A 21,434-nucleotide genomic window follows, 5' to 3' on the forward strand; every position below is an offset into this window, starting at 1 on the left:
AGTAAAAATGGCAATCCACGAAGCACAGTGGAAAAAATAGAATGAAAGAAAGCAGGGATGACTCCAAAGATTTTCTCAAATGAAGTCACGAGACCACTGGTAACAACTTTAAAAAAGTGCGCCAGGGCCTTTGTGGAGGACGCGTTAAAGATAGTCCGAACCATCTTGCTGAAATGGAAAGGCGAATCACTATTGAAAAGGGTCTGCACCTCTGTACGGGTGTTCGCTATGTGAAGCACGAAAGTTTCACGGGCCGAACTCAAGGCCACCTCTCTCTGAGACAAAAGAGCTCTTATTCTTGCCATGCCGTTGAAATCTGCTCCCAAGGTTGGTATTTGTGGCCAGATTGAAAACTCCCTATGTTCATGTGTGGGAGGAAATAGAACATTTCTGCAGCAAATAACCCGTTCACTTACTGTTACGATAAAAGGAATACTTTTAATTAACCCAGAACAATCTTCATTATTGAGCATCAAATAACTACCATTTTCCAACAACTTGAACGTGGGGATGATAGCAGGAACTGGCGTGCCTTGCAACACTCAAGCCATATTTGGTCGGTGTTTGTTGCATGAACCGTGTAACTGTATGTGCCTACACATTAGTGAATGATCTGGCGTCTCAGTGCATTCCTCTCCATTCAGATAAACTTCTTGATCATCTTTGAAACATCTGTATGTGTATGGAAGCGACCAGACCTCATGAAGAAAAGCACTACCTAAAGGTTCATAACGACCTATTGGTATATATTTCATACAATTTGAAAACTTATATAAAGCAAAAGGCAGCGTTATTAAACCGTGGATAAGGCACGTTGCCAAAAAACCCGCAATCCTCTGCTGATGATGTCACTGAGCATGTCATGAATGATGTAATATGTGACATCATCAGCAGTGGATTACGGGTAATAGTATCTCTAGTTTACTCCCCTATAGCTGTCTTTCTTTTAACATAAGTGTCTGTTTCCTTCCCTTATACTTACTGTTTTTGGTTCGCTTCCGGTTCGCGTACCGGCGAGCGAACTGGGAAGCGTACTACGAGAAATAGAGGTTGGCACAGTTCCAAATATTGTACCAATTTTTTAATAACGGGGAGGTAGTTCTGAAAAGAACTTTTTTTTAATTGTTTTTGTTGTTTTATATTTTTTTTATTATTTTTCTGAACATTTTTTTACTTTTTTTGAATTTTTCTGAACAGTTTTATATTTTTTGGGGTTTTTCTTGCAGGGGGCAATGAAAACGATTCATTGTAAAGGGCTCAACAGGAGCAACAAAACAAAAAAAAAGTATTTATTATTTGGGGCGTTTCGTACAAACTTGCATATGATAGTCAATAGCTCTGTTGATCAGAGTGATGCTTCTTTCTCTGTAGCAAATGAATCCACTGCAATGTACGCAGACGTGTTTTACTTCATGAAATCTCGTTTGAATATTTGGCACCATCTCCCTGCCCTCTGGTCCCGTTACTTCCGGTACAACAGATCTTCTGGCCATAATAGGGAGATTATCTAGGTCGTTACGAAACTGTGCAGCACTGTAGTTGTTAGGATGCCACCTAGTCATATGGCGATGCATTGTGTAGTTTCCGAAACTGTATTTTTTGTCGGTCCCTCTGGACAGTCTATCTTGACATATAAGGCAAGTTACGTATCTTGCATTTACTTTTTTCTGACCTTTGGGAATTTTAAAAAATTGCCAAATGAAGTTTTCTTTCCGGTGAGACGTCCTGGGCTCCTCAGGCAAAAAGTGCCTCTCTTCGTGCTCGTCGTCCTGTTCCTCTTCTTCCTCTTCTTGCTGAATTATAACTTGAGCAGGTGGTCCACTCTTCCTTGGATGTGGTGGAGGTGGTGGGGAAGCACCAGCTGAAGCTACTAAAGAAGCCATTGCTCACTGGTAACAAAGGGTCTTTCTCTCACAATGATGAAAGTCAGAGTGAGGAAAGAAGGAGGGATTTTCATCATTTGGGAAAAACAATAGTTCTCAACCAATGAAAAGTGTTCATTTTAGATTATATGACCTAGTCTTACATCATTAGGAAACCAAAAGTGAAATGAACCAATGAAAAGTGTTATTATCAAGTCACATGACCTGCTGTGTTTACGTTAAGCGCTTTGCAGGGCCTCCCGCTTTGCTTCCAGAAACCTGTGCTTTGCGACTCGGTAAGCGTACCAGTTCGCTAACGTAGCACGTCATATGACGTATCACGCGACAACGCGAAACGTCATGCGGACGGGAGGCGTCACGATGTTGTTTTCTAACGCGGCAGTTGCGGTAAAGAAACGTTTACCGGCTCGCGGTCTATTTCGCGGCATCAAGGTCAGCTAACGGGAAGCTTCCCGATTCGCGAAGCGGGAACGAAGAAAAAAAAATATTTAAAAAAAAAATTATTAATAAACATATAAAATATATTTTTGGATTTAAAGAAGAATACATTTTACAGCTACAGATATTAGCTGTTAAAAAACCAATGAAATTCACTGAAAAAACCATAGGTTATAGACCATATATAGTTAGGAATTAGCATTTACAAAACCTTGAAAATTCACTGAAAAAACCATAGGTTATAGACCATATATAGTTAGGAATTAGCATTTAGAAAACCTTATTTTACTCACACAAAACCATTGAAATTCCATATATAGTTAGTTGCACTAACTATATATCGCGCACCCGCAATCCACTGCTGATGATGTCACATATTACATCATTCATGACATGGTCAGTGACATCACTGATGACATCACTGATGACATCTCAAATGACATCACTGATGACATCACTGATGACATCTCAAATTATATCACTGATGACATCATGACACACCAATACCAGTTACTACATACGCACTCACTGATTCCTACGTCTACACACACATTCACTCATTCACCCATACAATCACTCATACATACAGTCACTCATTATTACAACACTATCATATGCACTCATACACCTATGCAGACAGTCACACACTGCCACTCATCCATGGAGTTATTCACACACCAAGTCAGTCCTGTAAAGAATCAATCACACTTCCATTTCTTCATCTATACAGTTAAACACCGAACACCATACTTCAGTGACATCACTGATGACATCACTAATGACATCTGAAATGACATCACTGATGACATCTCAAATGACATCACTGATGACATCATGACACACCAATACCAGTTACTACATACGCACTCACTGATTCGTACGTCTACACACACATTCACTCATTCACCCATACAATTACTCATACATACAGTCAGTTATTATTAGAACACTATCATATGCACTCATACACCTAGTCAGTCCTGTGAAGAATCAATCACACTTCGATTTCCTCATCTATAGTTAAACACAGAACACCATACTTTTCACACATATACTAACACATACTTACTCTCTTATACAATCACTGATACAAGTACACATTGATATGCACAGCGTCACACACCTCCCAGCCAGCCACACACACACTCAGTCTTCCATCCATCCAGTCATTCTTCAATATGTAAAACGTATTTAAACTTTACAAAAACACACAGACACTAGATGATGTCATCAGTGATGTCATCAGTGATGTCACTGACCATGTCATGAATGATGTAATATGTGACATCATCAGCAGTGGATTGCGGGTGCGCGATATATAGTTAGTGCAACTAACTATATATGGAATTTCAATGGTTTTGTGTGAGTAAAATAAGGTTTTCTAAATGCTAATTCCTAACTATATATGGTCTATAACCTATGGTTTTTTCAGTGAATTTTCAAGGTTTTGTAAATGCTAATTCCTAACTATATATGGTCTATAACCTATGGTTTTTTCAGTGAATATATATATATATATATATGGTGCCATTTTGAATGGTCTCTCAGGGGTGGCACAATACATGCTGCAGTCCCTAGGAGGCCGCTGGGGTATCTATGCCCAGGGTACATGGTGTACCATATACTATGGACTGATAAGGGTACCCCAGTATCCAATCTGGAGTGTACCTTAAGTACATGAAATCAATTTAAGGGAGAATGCAGATAGACAAGGGTCCTGGATAGCAGGATCTCAGTCAGACTAGTCACAAACCAGCAAAACACCAGGAAAAAGTGGGGTAACCATGCAGTCAGATTCCACCTTTCTACACTGCTTATTTGTAGTAGTACTGTTTGAAATTGCTAAAAAGTTAGGGTAATATGTACAATACCACTGAAAGCTATAATCACAACAATCTCTACCTATTTCGTCTTCTGGGTATCTACATTGTGTGCCTCAAAAGATTTGAATGTACAATACACACTTTAAGTAATAAAAATATTCTCCGTTTCTCAATATGCCAACTGGCAAAGCATGTGCCCAGGAATCTGCCACTGAAGAGACCTCCTCTCCAGCCCAGGACCAATCCTTAGGTAAGGGCAATACTCCTGGTAATCTGGAGGATGATGGTGGGACTGGTCCATCTGGTCAGTATGGGCAGACGGCTCCAGTGACACTCACTGCGCCCACACCAGCATCTCCCACCCCAGCTGTAATACTTCACCAAACTGAAGACTCCACTTCCTAATGTTCCAACCACTGTGATGCCGATTGTGTGCCCCCCAGTCCTTGGTGATGCTGAGACCACCGCACCACCAGCTCCAGCTCATACAGGAACCAGTTGGATTGGACACACTGGACCAAGGGCACAGGGTAGTGGAGTTAGGGATTGTGGGAGGGAGTCTCAGGGCAAGCATAGTGAGGCCACTGAGGTAACTGTCACCCAGACCACCATTGACCAAGTCTTGGGAGCCTATCATCAGTACCAAGAAGTGATGGGCTAGGTACTCAGAAGAGCAGGTTGCTAAAGCAATGACTGAGGTCAAGTTGGGATCCCCGCTTAACCCATGCTTACACTTTGGCTACTCTCTGTTTATACCTGTCCTATACTCTCATGTAACCCAAATATTCAATAAATCCCTAGACTCTGCTGTGTTCCCGTATATCTGGAAGGAAGGAATTGTATTTCCATTACAAAAAAAAGCAGGCTCGGAAAACCACAACCCCGCTAACTACGGCCCAATTTCCCAGCTCCCATATCTATCTAAAGTTTTGGAGAAGCTGGTTACCGAACAATTGACCGACTTTTTAGAAACCAATGAGCTCCTGGACCCATCTCAGACCAGTTTCAGAGCCACTATTAGCACAGAAGCCACCTTACTGGTGATCTTAGATAATATCAGATCCCTAGTTGACCAGGGTAAAGCTGCCGTCCTGATCCTCTGGAATTGTCGGTTGCCTTCGATACTGTTTCTCACGACCTCCTGTTAAGCACCTTACATGAAAAGGTTCTACATTCTAAAGCACTTCAGTGGTTCAACTCCTTTTTAAGCAATAGAACACAACGAGTGTGGTGTCCCGCAGGGAGGTTCCTTGAGCCCTACCCTTTTTAATGCCTATGTAGCCTCCTTGGCCAAAATCAGCAAGAAATGGGGCTTTAATATCTGCTCCTACGTGGACGACACACAGCTATTGATAGCCCTCCAAAAAAGACATGAGGACACCAGAACAATCTGATTAACTGCCTTTCAGAAATGGTGACTTGGATGTCAGATCACTGTTTGACACTGAAAAGTCAGAGATCCTACTCTTTGGAGGAGCTCACCTAATCTGGGATGCAACCTGATGGATTCAATCACTAGGATCTGCCCATGAGCCAAAACAGGTTGTGAAAAACCTGGGCATACTCATCGACAATGCACAAACCATACATGACCAAGTCCAATCTCTGTGTGGGAAAAGCTTTGCTACCCTAAAACTATTAAAAATGCTCTTCTTATGGATCCACTGGATCACAGGAAAACCACCACTCAGGCTTTACTCTCAAGCAAATTGGATTAAGGGAATGCGCTCCATGTTGGCATGGCAGACTACCTTTTCTCTCATTTACAGGTAGTTCAGAACACAGCTGCCAAGTTTGTATGTAACAAAAGCAAATACAGCTCTGCATCAGAATGTCTGATGGAGCTCCATTGGCTGCCTGTGCGCCAAAGAGCCAAATTCAAGCTCTAGGGTTACGCACACAAAGCTCTACACAACCATAGCTTCAGAATCCTGCAAGATAAAATTGAATTATATGCGCCCACACGGAAACTGAGGTCATGCTACCATGCATTGGCAAAAAATAGACGCATTAAGATTAACCCCTTCGATGCGGGGGTTTGGGCACTGCACTGCGGTGCTCATGACGGCTCCCGGCCATCATGAGTCACGATAGGCGTGTGCTCATGACGGCCTGGAGTCGTCAGAACTCCACCCACTGATTAATTGGCCAGCACTGGCGGGGAATTAATCAAGCGTGGGCGGAGCAGCAACATTCTGATGGCTCCAGGCTGTCATGAGCACACGACAACCGTGACTCATGACGGCCTGGAGCCGTCATGACCACTGAAGTGGTTAAGAAAGCTAGAGCACAGGGCAGCTCTTTCTCTCATCTGGGGGCAGCTCACTGGAATGAACTTCCTTTAGACCTACGTCTTACTCATAACTACATGTCATTCAGAAGGAAGCTGAAAACATATCTGTACCTCAGGTCTCTAGTTTCACACCACCCTCACTCAGGTCAAAGCTTTTCTAGCGCTGTGATATCCTCTTGGATGAATGTTGCACTTAACAAATACAAATACAATACAATACTCACCAAGCTACGAGAGATGAAGCAGTTGCAGAGGGGTCTCAATCATCAGATGGAGTCTCACAACTCCACTATGGGCACCCTGGCTGGGGTGCTTCAGGACACTTGCACCCTTATGTGCAAGGCTTTTCCAGCACCATCTCCCCTTCCTGTGATCTGACAACATCTGGTCTGTCTACATCTGCCACAGCCACTGGAAGGGAGGCCCTGCCACCAGAAGAACTACAGGCAGCCCCCCCAGGTCCTGTAACTGTGGACCCCCCCTCTGCAGGAGGGGACATCCACCCATATTATAAGGAGGTGAGGATGTCAATACCTCTGCCACCACCAGCAAGAAACCCCAACCCTAATTTCCTCAAGTGTGTGCCTAACATTCACTCTGTGGACTATTTCTGGACACATTCGCCTTTCTGATGCCAGTAGTGTTTTGGACATTGGACTATAAACAATGTTGGCTCTGCAGCTATTGTTTCATTCACTATGATTGACTTCTTCTATGTTTGCTTTTTCATTTTCAACCTGTTTAATTTTTTCACTTTTAGCACAATGAATAGTAAGTTAAAAATGTAATAAGTTAAAAACTAAACTTATAGTATTTAAAACATTGTTCAATAAATTAAAACGACTTAACTCACATGCGGCGTCCCGGGGCTCCCTCTTCCTAGTTTCTCATCACGTCTTCCTGAAAAATGCGCATGCGAGCCCCGGGATGCCGCATGTGAGGTAAGTCGTTTTAATTTATTTAACAATGTTTTAAATATTCTTGCCAGGGCATTTACAAGAGGGCGGGAGGTAGGCGGGCGGCAGGTAGTGGGGCTACGCAAAGTGTGTGGGTGGGCGTAGATTTCCTCCCACTTCGTGGTGCTTCGCGTAGCCCCACTACGCCCAGGGTTAGGTTTTAGCAAATGATGGCACACATATTGCTATAGCGCCAATACATGACAGAGAAGAAGTCCAATGCAATCTTCAAATCTTTCATTCAATCACAGTGCAAGTTGCCTTGATACACGATTTGTACACCCAAAGTCTGTGTCTGCCTTTCCCAGGATTAACCCAGGTTCCCTTTGTACTTGGAAATAGCACCATATACCTGCACATGTAACTACTTTGAAATGTCCAAATGAAGATGACATGGTGAAAGAACCTAAATCAGATCAAAAGTAAAAGATTACTTATCATACAGAATATAATAGTCACATTTCAAATCAACTTTTGGAGGACACAGTTTCACAAAACAATCAGAGCTAATGTAACTGAACAAAATAGTCAATGTGTCCAAACTCAACAGACACCTATGGCCTTATATTCCCTGAACTTGCTCTTCCTAACAAATTACCACCACATACTTCTCTCATCATCATATCAATAGTTGGTGGAACGGTGAAAGTGATTACATGTAAAGATATGCTTAGACTCATGAGAAGAAGTTGTAAATGACATCTTGATGTAAGCTATCTCCTTCCCCTTCACCACTTTCTTCTTCATTTGGCATTTGAGGATCCTCACCCAGTTGTTCTTCATGGTCTCCATCCTCTGCAATGTAAGGGATGTTCCATCGCAGGGCGATGTTGTGGAGCATGAAACCGACCACAGTGATTTGGCGCACCTTATCGGGTGAGTAGAGAAGGGCTCCACAAGTTTTGTTCAGACAATGAAATCTGTCCTTTAGGAGCCCAACAGCCCGCTCCAATGGCCGCTGTGTTCTTCCATGGGCCTCCCTGAAGTGTACCCCCCCTGGTGTTTCTGGATTCCTCATCATTGCCAACAACCATAGCTGGTCGGGCTAAGCTGAGTATCTAAGATCAAAGACATAAAAAGTGCCCAAAAATGTAAAACAATTCCAGATTATTCAAGTAGAAATACCCCAAACAATATAATGAAAGATTGTAATGACCAAAAAAATGCCAGCCCCTCTCTGGTCCAATTTGAGACATTAGCAGGCATATGGGGCTGTTACGTAGTGCAAAGGAATCATGAGCAGAGCCGGGAAAACACACACAGCTGCTTGTGATGTACAAATCCTGTAAGCAGACAACGTGTACATTGATTGAATGGAAGTGAATCCGATTCCGGTAGGCCTGTCCTCTGGCATGTGGTGGCACTGAGGCTCTATGTCTGCCATCAATAGCTCAAACAACATGTGTTCATGACCGAAACCGTACAAACCACCCTTCACATTGGGTTAATCTGCTGCCGTGGAAACTGGAGGAAGCTGTTGATGTGTCTCATCATTGAAGATTTACCTTCTTGTAGCCGACCACCGAAAGTTGGTTGTGACATTTCCTCATTCACTACCACAGTGTATTGGAAGGATCCGGGGGGGCACAAAATGAAGTACTGCCATGATTTTGACAATTGGTGTGCGAGAAGTGGAATTTCTGTTGTGAGGCTGAAGTTCTGGTTCCTTCTGAAGACGTAATTTACAGTATAATTTGCCTATTCAATCTGAACTTCTTGATTATATTCCTTTCTTCCATGGTGGTAAGGTCTGGAAATGGGTGGTACAACTGAGGATGTTTTTTCCTCTCTCTCCCAAGGTTCATATGTCTGCATTAGAAAATATATTCAAACATTTGACACCTTTTCCACAGCAACATATTTGGTAAATAACACTAAGGTCATGTAGTTCTACAAAATATAAATGGTTTAACTACATATTTTAATTCAACATTTGTTTTTTGTCCTTTAATCTTCACAAATTACATGTATAGCCTAATAGAAAATTAACATTTTCCAAACTTGTAAATAATACATTTCAAATGTATATTTACCCAATATTTGTTTCACATTTTTTCCCTAATAAATACCGTCAACAGAGGTGCAAACAACATAGCGCTGGCATCGCTTTCCAGCACAGTAACGCACAATATATTTAAAAAAATGTTTTAAAGAATGAGTGTCCATTAAAGTGTGAATATGTAAACAAACTAGTCCCCATTATGAATGGTGGTGATGCACTTAACAGTCACAAACACACTAATTTGAACTTCTAAAAGGGAGGGGGGTCTGACCTTACCAATAGGACTTTTGGAATCAGACTAATGCGGCGGGAGTTCAGGCGTAGTGGGCAGTAAACACCATGACGGACATTGTTGGTGAAAGCAATGTACGAAGGCCAATGGCTGTGTCCATCTACGCTGATGATCACTCGGACGGTCCTTGTACACGGCGTTGGAAAAAAGTTCATTTGACTCCCAAAACTGCTGCCATCAAGAACTCCTTGCCTTTTCCTGCTGTTTGTTGCCTCTGGGAGCAATGATACCAAGTCGAGCAGATGAGAGGGCCACTGTCTTCTCGCCAGAGGAGCTGGATTTGCTGAAACAAGAGGTGCACTCCCTGTATTGCTCACCAGAGGAACAGGTAGAAGTCTGAAATGTATATGGGAATATGTCTAACTGTTTTTTCCCATAACACAGGCTACAATGTCCCTTTGAGTCTCTGAGTGAAGTGTAGTTAATGATGTGAACTGTCATATATGTTGTTCCTTACAGAGGACGTTGATATTTGAGGATTCCTAAGCATGTTACAATGTTAAATAACAACAACATTAGTATGTGTTGTGTATTTAAAGCCCTAGATTCCAATTGGTGTGTATGGAGAGATGAATCTATGTTCATGTTTGAATTAGAGGTGCTACATTGAAAACTCACATCATGGAAATTAGTAACCACATTATATGCTCTTTACAACTGTACATAAAACAGTTGAATGTACCAACAAAATGAAAATGATGTTAGCTATCAGTATGGGCTCACAAATCAATCAGCCGATATCAGGGCTCTCCAAACAGTTGCATGGGAGTTACCATTAGGTCCCAGACCCCTTCAGAGTAGCACACAGCCTTGAGGTAATTAATTAGATGGGCACAGGGTCATGTGTTCATGTAAATGTTAATGCAAGGCTCTGTTCATGTGACCTCAAGATGATCGGGCTGCAGGTAACAAGGACTGACAATAAGCAGTGCCCAGTCAGGATAATGGGACAGGCTGGGGCTGAGTCACAGGTTCAAACAACCAAAGCACTGAGGTACATCTGTCATAAACATATATCCTTGCGTGGTCAAATTTTGAGGTGTGCTTAAAAATATGCCCCGAATGCTTTTAAATGGAGGCCAGTTAAAAGTGAGAGTTACCTAACTTCTTGAGCTAACACTTCATTTAATTTTACTCCCATTTTACAGTGTCATGTCCAAACCGTAGGCCCATTTAGTGACCACTATTCATTGTGCCATAAGTATCTATATTTAGCCTTCGGTAGTTCAAAATCTTTTGTATTGATCAGAAGTAGGTCACATCACAGAATATTTAGGAGCCCCCCTGGGCTAGATGATGACACAGGCCTGGATTGGTGAGTTTAGACCATGTCATGGGATGAGGGTAGGCAATAGGTTACTACAAAGTGTGCATTAAGATGTTGCTTTTGGTGAGCATGTGACAAAACACATATTAACTTATGAGTTATGCTAATGATAGTTGTAGAAAATATTTTGTTACATCAATACAGACAAACAAAAAGTCACATAACAATTTTTTCCTGTTATTTCATGTAGACATACAGGTCAATGCCCGTCAGAAGGGGGACATAGGAAAGGCCATCACCAGAAAGGTGCAAACCCTGGAGATCTACAAGCAGCACAGCGTCTAGTGCCATAAGAGGTGGGAGGACCAATGACGCTGGAACCTACAATCAACTGAAGTCCAGCTTGGGCAATCCTCCCAACATTGAGGCACATGTGCCACACCCTGACTCCCCTAATGGCCTGCATTCTTGTGGTGGACCATCCGGAGCTTGATGAGTAGTTAATAGCCCAACAGCAGCAACAAGGGGGTAAGTGCTTCTCAGAGTTTCACGTTACATGACTTATTTTTTGTTACAGGCAGGATTTGTTACATCAACATTAAGGGTGACCCATGTCAAACACACAAGAAGATTTCTTGAAGATGTAAGTTTAGTGCAATGTGTATTATTATGTGCTTTGTTGTTAAAGATACCACCTGATTCCTGTTCACAACCAATGGACTGTTTTCAGCAGACATATGGCTACTTAAAATCCACATATACATCAAGTTGTTTGATGTCAGGAGGGACAGTTGTATCAAACAGGTCAATAGTGTTATTGTGCCAGGTGGGATGGTCTTTTACTATTGTGGACTAGCTTACCCGTCGCGCGTTGCTGCGATCTCAGAAGAAAGGAAATTTAAGGAAACTTGTTATGATAACATTCAATTTACATTGTGTCATTTTTATTGAAACTTATTCATTTTAATATGGAAAACATTTCAAAGTGTTGTTTTAATTCTGTTTTTTTATTCGAGTGCTTGTGGATACACTATATTTTTTGTTTTTACGTCTGGTGCGTAGACAAATAAATCAGAAGGTTTTCCGACACGTGAGCTGGCCACATATAGTTGTCCATGTGAGAAGCACGGATTCTTCAAATCTAGTCCACACACTTGCAGCTATTGTCCTTGTGCTTTGTTGATGGTCATTGCAAAAGCGAGTCGCACCGGAAACTGTAAATGTTCAGTATTGGAAAGATTATGAGGGCCCTGGGGTGCCAGGGGGTCAATATTTAACAAATGTTTCTCTTTTTTTTTGCCAGAAAACTTCACGGGAGTGTACTCAACAACTTTTAACCGTTTAAAAAAAAAATGTAATTATTTTTTTATCCAGAAACCTTCGCGGGAGTGTACTCAACAACTTCCCAAAGTTTCAAGCCGATCGGATGACTGGTGTAGTGATGCATAAAGGTCAAACGGACATACTTTGGTTTTTATATATATAGATGATGTAATTGTAGTCCTATTACATGTGACATAGAATACTAGGCACTTAGGATATAGTGGATGTACCAAACATCACACTGGCAAGTTGGGATTCTACACCAACAAGAGGGATTATGCAATCCAAAATGACTAGTGACATCAGTAGTAGTATAAGGTTTATTCAGTTGTTTTTCTGAACCATCAAAGTATACAAAAATCCATCAGTATCCCACTATTAAAATAATTTACAAAAAGAATACAATTCATGTAATTAGCATCATAAATAAGGCTTCCTGTTTTCCGTTGTTTAATGATGTTTACAGATAAATACAGACAGAAACCCATTCATTTTCTTGTCTGTATTTTTTTTAAATGTGGATAAAAATGGAAATTGGGTGCTTATCGAGTGATTCTAACTACACTTTGCCATGACTGCCAGTCTAATAACTATGTGGAGGTTAAAAAAGAAAAGAATGTTAGTAAAGAGGCTTAAACAGCAGTAGCTATGCACAAGGTTGATACTGAAATGTGCATATTTTTATATAAGTGCATTGATTTATCTTCTGGAGGTGTTTATATCACTGAAACCTGGCAGGCACTCAAGCATGACTGCATTTTTATTGGTTAAATAAATGTGGAAATATACCAGTTCCAGCTTTACTTTTTTCACAAAACCCATAATAAATATGGATGAATACAGACGGAAATGAAAAAAAAAATACCATAAAACCGGGAGCACTAATCATAAAAAAGTAGGATATTAAATGGTAAAGACAATAAAACAATCAAACACCCAGTTAAAAATTCACACCATAAAAATATAAACAATACAATCTAATATACAGGACCCAATTCATAAGTTTCTCTGAACATAACTTTCACAATCGCCTTTAGTTCCATTGATATGGCAATCCAGTGCAGCCTAAATTACAAACTTCTGGCACCTAATCCAGAGATAAAATAAAAACGGCTCACTGCAAAGACTATTGGGTCAGACGTATATGTCTTCAAGGTTCTATAAGCAAACCAATATTGTCTGACTCCAAGATTTAAGCAAATTGATCTGTCCACCTCCTGTGGATCTGTTGATATTTACTACAGAAGAAAATAATGTGTTCTTCAGATTGTTGTGCTCTACTACATGCAGGGCATAAATCTAATTCAGCACTGAAACTGCATTGCTAAATATAGTTTATGACATCCACCACGCCCTGGATAATGGTGAGACCTGCCTACTCATTCTCCTTGACCTCTCTGTGGCATTCAATACAGTGAACCATTTAACCTTACTCAATACACTTTAACGTCGCTTCCATCTAAATGGCACTGTCCTCAACTGGTTCACCTCCTATATTTCCAACACAGAACCCAGCAATTCAAAATCCAAAATTGCCTCTCCAGCCCCACTCCCGTCTCCCTTGGTGTCCCTCAAGGATCTATCCTCTCTCCTGCTCTATTCAACTTATTTATGGAACCCCTTACACTCATACTTAAACAAGCTGGTATTAACTACCACCTGTATGCTGACGATACCCAACTGTACTATAAAATAAAGTTCCACTCAGATATCTTACACCTTAACACCACCCTGGCTAATATACAATCCTGATTATACTCAAACCACCTCAAACTCAACCCCAAAAAAGACAAAATCATTATTTTCTCTCCTAAAAACAACCGACTCCTGATCCAAACATGGATCTCTGACCTTAATGCCCTAAACTGTTCGCTCTCCTTACCCGAATCAGTAAAATCCCTTGGCATCACCATTGACAGTAAGCTAACGTTCAATTCCCACATAAAAAAATTGGCAAAAAGAGAATTTTTCACTCTCCAACATCTCAAAAGAATCAAACCTTTCATTTCACAGGAAGATTTCAAATCTGTTGTCCAATCTCTAGTCCTCTCGAAAATTGACTATGGCAATGCCCTACTCTCCGGATCTCCCAAAGTCCACCTTGCCCCCTCAAATCTGTTCTCAACCTAGCTGCCAGGCTTACAACTGACTACAAATGCTCTGACCACATCTCGCCTGCTCTCAAGACCCTGAAATGGATTCCTATTGAAGGTACTTCCTCTTATAAAATTGCCTGCATAACATACAAAGCCCTTCATCAAAAGACCCCCTACCTCTCAAACAAACTCAAAAAAGGGGGCAGTGCCCGACAGATGAGAAGTACCAATTCTCTCCTCCTCGTCCCCCTCTGTTGAAAAAAAAGCCACGCAATCTCGTTTATTCTCTGGTAGACTCCCAGCATCTGGAATGCCCTCCCTAAAGATCAACGACTTAACCCTTCATACATCAGTTTAAAAAAAGACCTTAAAACGCACCTACTCAAAAAATATTGGGGTCCTTAATCCTTCCTTTACCATACCTGTTATACTCTCCCCCTTCTGGAAACACCATTTTCCCCCTCTCTTCACTGCTCCTGTGTCGACTCAACCTATGCACCCCTTCCCTACCCATCCTCACCTTTTTCTTCCACCCTACCACCCCTTGCCGAATACTTATCCTCCCCGTCACTCTCACCAGCAAAACCCTTCCTTATACACAAAAAATGAGTCTTCCTCCTTTATGTTGTGTAATCATTTTTAAGTACTTTATTTATGCGTTGTTTTTTGTAAATAGCTACTTCCATGCATTTTTGTATTTAGTCATGCTGCATTACTCAATGTGGTCCTCAAAGTCTGTGGTGTCCGAATGCTTCTTTTGAACACCACTGTTTTGTATTCCTTGTAATATTGTCATTCCAACATAAAGCGCTTTGATACCCCCAGGTGGAGCCATCACTATATAAAACCTTTTAAATAAATATATAAACCAACAGCCTGTTTATTATGAATCATTAAAAATAAGCTAGCCAGCCGAAACCTAATATATAAGCTTTTAGCAAGTGGAGGAGAGATCATATCCAGGTAGGGTTCAAACCTATAGCAGGGCTTAATGCTTAAAAACTATGTTGTTAAATGACCATCAGTCGTTCTCCCTACATATTGATCTGCCAAAAACGCTCAGTATTTTGCTTCAACTATAGGTAGGTCCTCTTTATTTAACTCCTCTGGGTGGTCCCACAAATTCGGTATTTCCAGTGATTGACACCAATTTGCGATGTGTTTGAACCATATTCGTTTTTTGGCACCACTAATCATCATGAACTCCCGTAGTGAGTTATAGTAATCAGTTAGCTGGGGCGTTGTCCACACGTGTAGCCAGTACATTAAAAGTTTAAGCTAGGGCACATCCCAAATTCTTTTCATCCCCAGATCGAAAAATAATGGAGTCAAGGGGGTAGTAACAGGTACTGAAACAAGCGACCTGACTAAGATGTTTTGACATATCGGCAGTTTATGGGTGTTAATGTAACCCCATATCTCGGCTCCACACAAGGTGCCACTTTTGGCTTTAGCACCATAGACCTCTAATGCTGGGTTCAGTGATTACATTTGTGACTGCCTTTGAAACCTCAATATTGACTTTGACCTATGACATAGGGTAAGGTAGCTTTTGTCTAATTGATGCTCCCAGCCAAGCGAATCATTTAGTCTTATCCCTAGGTAGTCAAAACTTTTCACCCTCTCAAGTGGTTCAGATGCTATCCTAACCACTCATGTTTTTCCCTTCACCTTCCCAAAAACCATAAATTTTGTTTTCACAACATTGAGTTCCGGACCCCTTTCCCTGCAGAATTCCAAAAATGTATCTTCTAAGTTTGGTAAGCCCATTGGTGTTGTGGAATTTATTCGTTTGTTCTCTGCAAAGAGCAGGATTGGGACTTTCTTGCCACTCATAGTGGGAAAATCATTCCCACAGGCAATAAGCCTATTGACCACTTCGTTAATGAACAGGGAAAACAAAGTGGGAGCAAGTACACACCCATGATGCACCCCACGCTGTATTGGTATCCTCTCTGTTAGTTCACTGATTTTTCCCCATCGAACATGGACATATTTGTCTTCATGCAATCTTGCTGTCAGGTTTGCCAGACTAGTTGGGGCACCCACATCTAGCATTATTCTCCATAACAGTTCATGGGGCACAAGATCAGTGCGGCCTTCAGGTCAACGAATTCTACATATAGTTTTTGTTTCTTTAAAAACACGTATTTCCTCATGAGTAAAGTAAATCTGAAGGCCTGGTCGCATGTGCTTATCTTGGATCGGAAGCCCGCTTGATAGAAAGACAAGATCGCATTATTGTCTATCCGGGCTTGAGGTTTATCTAGGACTTGCCTCGCAAAGATCTTTTGCAAGTTGTTGATCAGACTGATCGGGCTATAATTGGAGGGTATAGAGGCATCTCACTTTTTGTATATTGTTATTATCTCTGCTCATTTCCAAGTTGTTGGAAGATCCCCTCAAGCCGATATGCAATTTGACAAAAGATTTATGTAGGGAGCCGATACCATAGGTTCAGATTTGTATAAATTGCCTGGTATACGGTCAGGCCCAGGTCTTTTCCTGCTTTAAGTCTATTAATTGCTGATACAGTGTCATCCAGACTTAAGAACAGCACAGTGCGAATCATATTTGTAGGAGAGGGGGTGTCGGGAGTATTAAAGTTAGCACTTGTGGTCACTGCGCAGCTAATATCGTCATCCATGCCATATACCGTAGAGAAGGGAGCAACCCATGCCTCTGGCTGGCTGTGATAGCTAAGGGTCCTAGTGCTTTCCAAGCTTCCTTGAGCAGTGATATTCCAAAATATCTATTGTCATTGCACCTAGCTGCTAGTTATAAATCTTGACACTTTTTATCAGCAGAATTGCGCTTGCTGTTAGCAAACTCAGCCTTTTATATATGTCGACATGCCAGGGCTATCCCAGGTTGACTGCACTCAATAACTGCTAACTTTAGGGCCTCCTTTGCTGATTTACCCTCAGAGTTGTACCATTTGTTGTTCATTCACCATTGGGCTTCTTGCAGGTCACATGATTAGAAAAAAACATTTGCAAGGCCTCATAAAATTCCCTGTAGATTGATAGTAATGTTATTGCTCCTTAAGAGTGGGCACTATCCAAACCAGACAAGAAATGCACAAATAGCTCATAAATTCTAGGGTACAAGTCCCTATTAGCGAGGACTTTGGGCCAGGTGACTCCTCTACAGTTATTAGCAATAAGTGGCTCTTGTTCCGTTAGGGTACGGCTAGGCGATTTCTTATCCAGAGCAGCACCCTCCATATTTATGAGCATGGGATTATGATTGCTATCAAACCTCTGGATGGGCATCATGTCCTTAACATAGTGACCAAATACTGATGTCCACTAAGATGTATTCAATGACACTAGAACGGTGGGATGTGGCCTGGCCGAACACCAAGATGGCGGCCTGACTGAGAAGCTCCGGAGCGGCCGCATAACAATTGCAATCTTACTCCATTCCGCCAATGCCATAACCATTGTGGAGCCCCTCTGCAACTGCCTGCTGCCCTCTGGACCGTACTAGAGTTGTCGGCGCTGAAGAGCCTGACTCCATTGACCTCGCTGAGCCTCTGGTGGAGTGGCAATGGAGAAATCGAGACTGGAGTGGGGACGGCGCCAATCTGAGCGGGAGAGGGATGGGCATCTTTGCCCCCCACATACTTATATTTATTGACTGCATGCAGTGGTGAGTCTCCGATCCCCCTCCGGCTGCCCTTCTGCACTGTTTTTTTCTGATACAGGCCCTCGCTGGGTTTGGTTGCCTATTCATCAATGCAAGGGGCAGTTGCTGATGTGCCCCTGGACTGAGAAATACATCAGCAATACTGCCTGAGGCATTCTTCTGCATGGGGGCTCCCTGAGTGCAATGGACTGAACTGGGTGAGAGATGATTTAACACACTAGATCTGTGAGAGGCATTGCAGTGGGGGAGCAATGTTGGAGCGCCCATTGATAGCTGACCTCAGTGCTGGGAAGGTATCGAAATTAGAAGCTGGCATTAGTGGTTTGTGCCCGTTTTTTCTCTGCGCTGACATTTTTCGGGGCAGAGATCAGCCAACTCTGATCCCTTAACCTGCCTTGTTGATGCACATAGGTGCCATCCTTACCCAGCATGCATTGAATCCTCCACTTGCTAGTGGCGCAGCCAACACTTTGACATCTTCGATCACCATGGGCCACGTTGACCCTAAGCAACGCCAACTTACCTTTGAGTCTACTAAGACCCCCAGACGTGAGGTCAATAAAGACCCTAATGCGGTGACCCCCCGGGGCCTGCAGACCCTCCAGAGTCTAAGCAGCCTTCCATGGGCATCGCAGCAGACACCAAGGTGGAGTTGAGTGCTGGATTTAAAGCAATAGATGCACACTTTGATACATTGGCGGCTCGGCTGGGCAATATGCATTGCCGCATTGCACAACACAAGACCCGCATCGACCCTGCGGAACACCGCATTTTTGAGGTGGAATATACACAATCGACTGTGATCAAGCGACTGGAATGCACGGAACGGATTCTCAAAACTACAGCAGCTGAAGCAGAGGATTTAGAAGCCAGATCGTGGTGGAATAATATACGGATAGCCGGAGTGGCAGAATCCAACAACACTGGACCTATGGAAGCATACATGGAGCAACTTTTGGTGGAACTCTTTGGGAGAGACACCTTCTCCTCAACATTTGCAATCTAGCGAGCCCATAGAGTACTTGCTCCCAGATCTGCCCCCGGTGCTCCACCACAAATCATCATAGCCTGGCTTCTGAATTACCATGACCAGGATGCCGCTATACCCAAGGCCAGGGATAGGGAGGAACTTCAATTTCAGGGCATGTCACTCTCCTTCCTCCCTGATTTTACTCCCATTGTTCAGGAAGCCCAGCGTTAATTCAAGACATAAAACAGACCCTGAGAGAAGCGAACATTAGATATGCTATGCTTTACCTGGCTCGCCTACTCTTCCAGCTCAATGGCAAGACCCACATTTTTGACTCACCTGTGGATGCCGCAGATTGTTGGCAGTGTAACATACCGAATTTCAATTCATCCCCTTGGAAATGAGCGGTCGCTTCTCAGTCTATCCATTCTGTATCCCGCTGGGGTCGAACTCATCACAAATCATCAGATACACTGACGGAATATCCTTTGATTGTGAAACTTTTCTCTTTTTCAAAACTAGCTGCATGTGCTTTGCTTTAATAATTATGTTTACCTCAGCAGCGGCTCTGGGCGCTGCCTCCCTCTAGGAGATCTCCTACTGTTTGGTTGGGGAAAAATGGCATTCACCAGATACAGGTTGGGAGAATATCCGATGTGGATAGTGGGTTGGGAGTTCCTTTATATTATGTAATGAAAGTTTGTTATATGCAGAGTGTAACATATTGCAATGGCTGGCTTCACAGAGTTGCACATGCTGACCCTTTCTCAAACACCTTACTATGGCTGCTATGACACAACCAGGTGGGAACGCAGGAGAACTGGAGTTGCAATGCATGTCATGGAATGTGAGAGGTCTGTCTAACCCCGGCAAGGGAAGACAGGGGTCGGCCTACCTTGCCAGACACAAGGTACATGTACATTTTTTGAAGTAGACCCACTACGCTCCCATTTCAGACAACCACTTTGCCTCTACCTGGGGCATTAATTGTTTTTTTGCTAGTTACAGCACATACTCCCATGGGGTCTGCATACTAATTCACAAAGCAATACTGTTTCAGGCTCACACGGTAGTTAAGGACTCCCAGGGTCGCTATTTATTAGTAGTGGGTAGCCTTGGCATGAACCAGATACTATTGATCAATATATATGCCCCTAGTATAGACACATATGGCTTTTTCTCTGGTATCTCTACACACATTTCCATCTTCCCTATTGACTCCATTAAATTGGGGGGAGACTTCAACCTCATGCTGCAACCTACCCTTGACACTACAGGAATGGGTCAGGTCACCAAATTATGCTCCACAAAGGAGCTTAAGACCCTGCTGCAGACGCACCTATTATTGGACATCCGGCGGCATCAGCACCCCTGCTTTTCCTTCTACTCAGCGCCACACGGTACATGGTCCTGTATAGACCGCTTGTACCTGACCCCTGACCTCCTGGTCCATGCACTATTGATGGATCACCTAAATCCAAACCTTATCTGATGACTCACCGGTGATGCTATCGCTGACAAATCCCAGCATCGCACAACCATACAACCCTGGTACTTCCCACCTGAGGCCCTTCTCAATGCTGTCTTTAAAAATGAAAAAATAAAGCTATAATTTAATACTTCCAGCTTAATACAGCCTCAGTTCCTCACTACACCACTCTGTGGGAAGCCTTTAAAGTCTATATTTGTGGCATCTGCAAGACTAAACAGGTGGGAGCTCTGGGCACCATTCGGCACGATCTTAACGCAACCAAAAGAGCACTGAAAGATCTAGACTCGGACGACCCCCCTTTTCTCTGCATCAGTGGGTGAGGCTTCTTGAGGAATTCCAAGAACTTGCAACCCGCGAGACTGCTTATCTGGTGAAATGCGCGTGAGCCTGGGTGTATGGAGAAGGGGAGCTTCCGGGACAGACTTTGGCCAGACTGCTTAGCCCCCGACACCTGACCTCCTATATTATTCAGTTGCAATTGGATGATGGCACACATATCACTCAATGCGCAGATATCTCGTTGGCCTTCCTCCCCTACTACTCTCGCTTATACACCACTTGTTCTCCACTGACAGATGCCGCCCTCTATGAATATTTGGGGGAGGGGGCAATGGTCTGGATTGAGGAGGGCCAGTGCCAATTCCTAGCCTCACCTATCAATGCTGATGAAGTACTGCAGGCCATTGACGACCTTGATGGGGCCTGGGCCCTGGCACGAATGGTCTCACTGGCATATTTTATAAGACATATAAGACGTTGCTGGTTCCTCACCTCTTGGAGGTTTACGGGGAGGCACTAGAATCAGGGACAATGCCTCCCACGATGCGAGAAGCCATCATTTCCCTGCTTCTCAAACCGGGCAAGCCATCCGATAAGTGTGTCTAATACAGGCCCCTTTCCCTTCTTCACCAAGACTATAAAATTCTGGCTAAGTTACTTGCGACGCGC

Source organism: Lissotriton helveticus, chromosome 7 (genome assembly GCF_964261635.1).
Source record: "Lissotriton helveticus chromosome 7, aLisHel1.1, whole genome shotgun sequence".
Taxonomy (NCBI): Eukaryota; Metazoa; Chordata; class Amphibia; order Caudata; family Salamandridae; genus Lissotriton; species Lissotriton helveticus.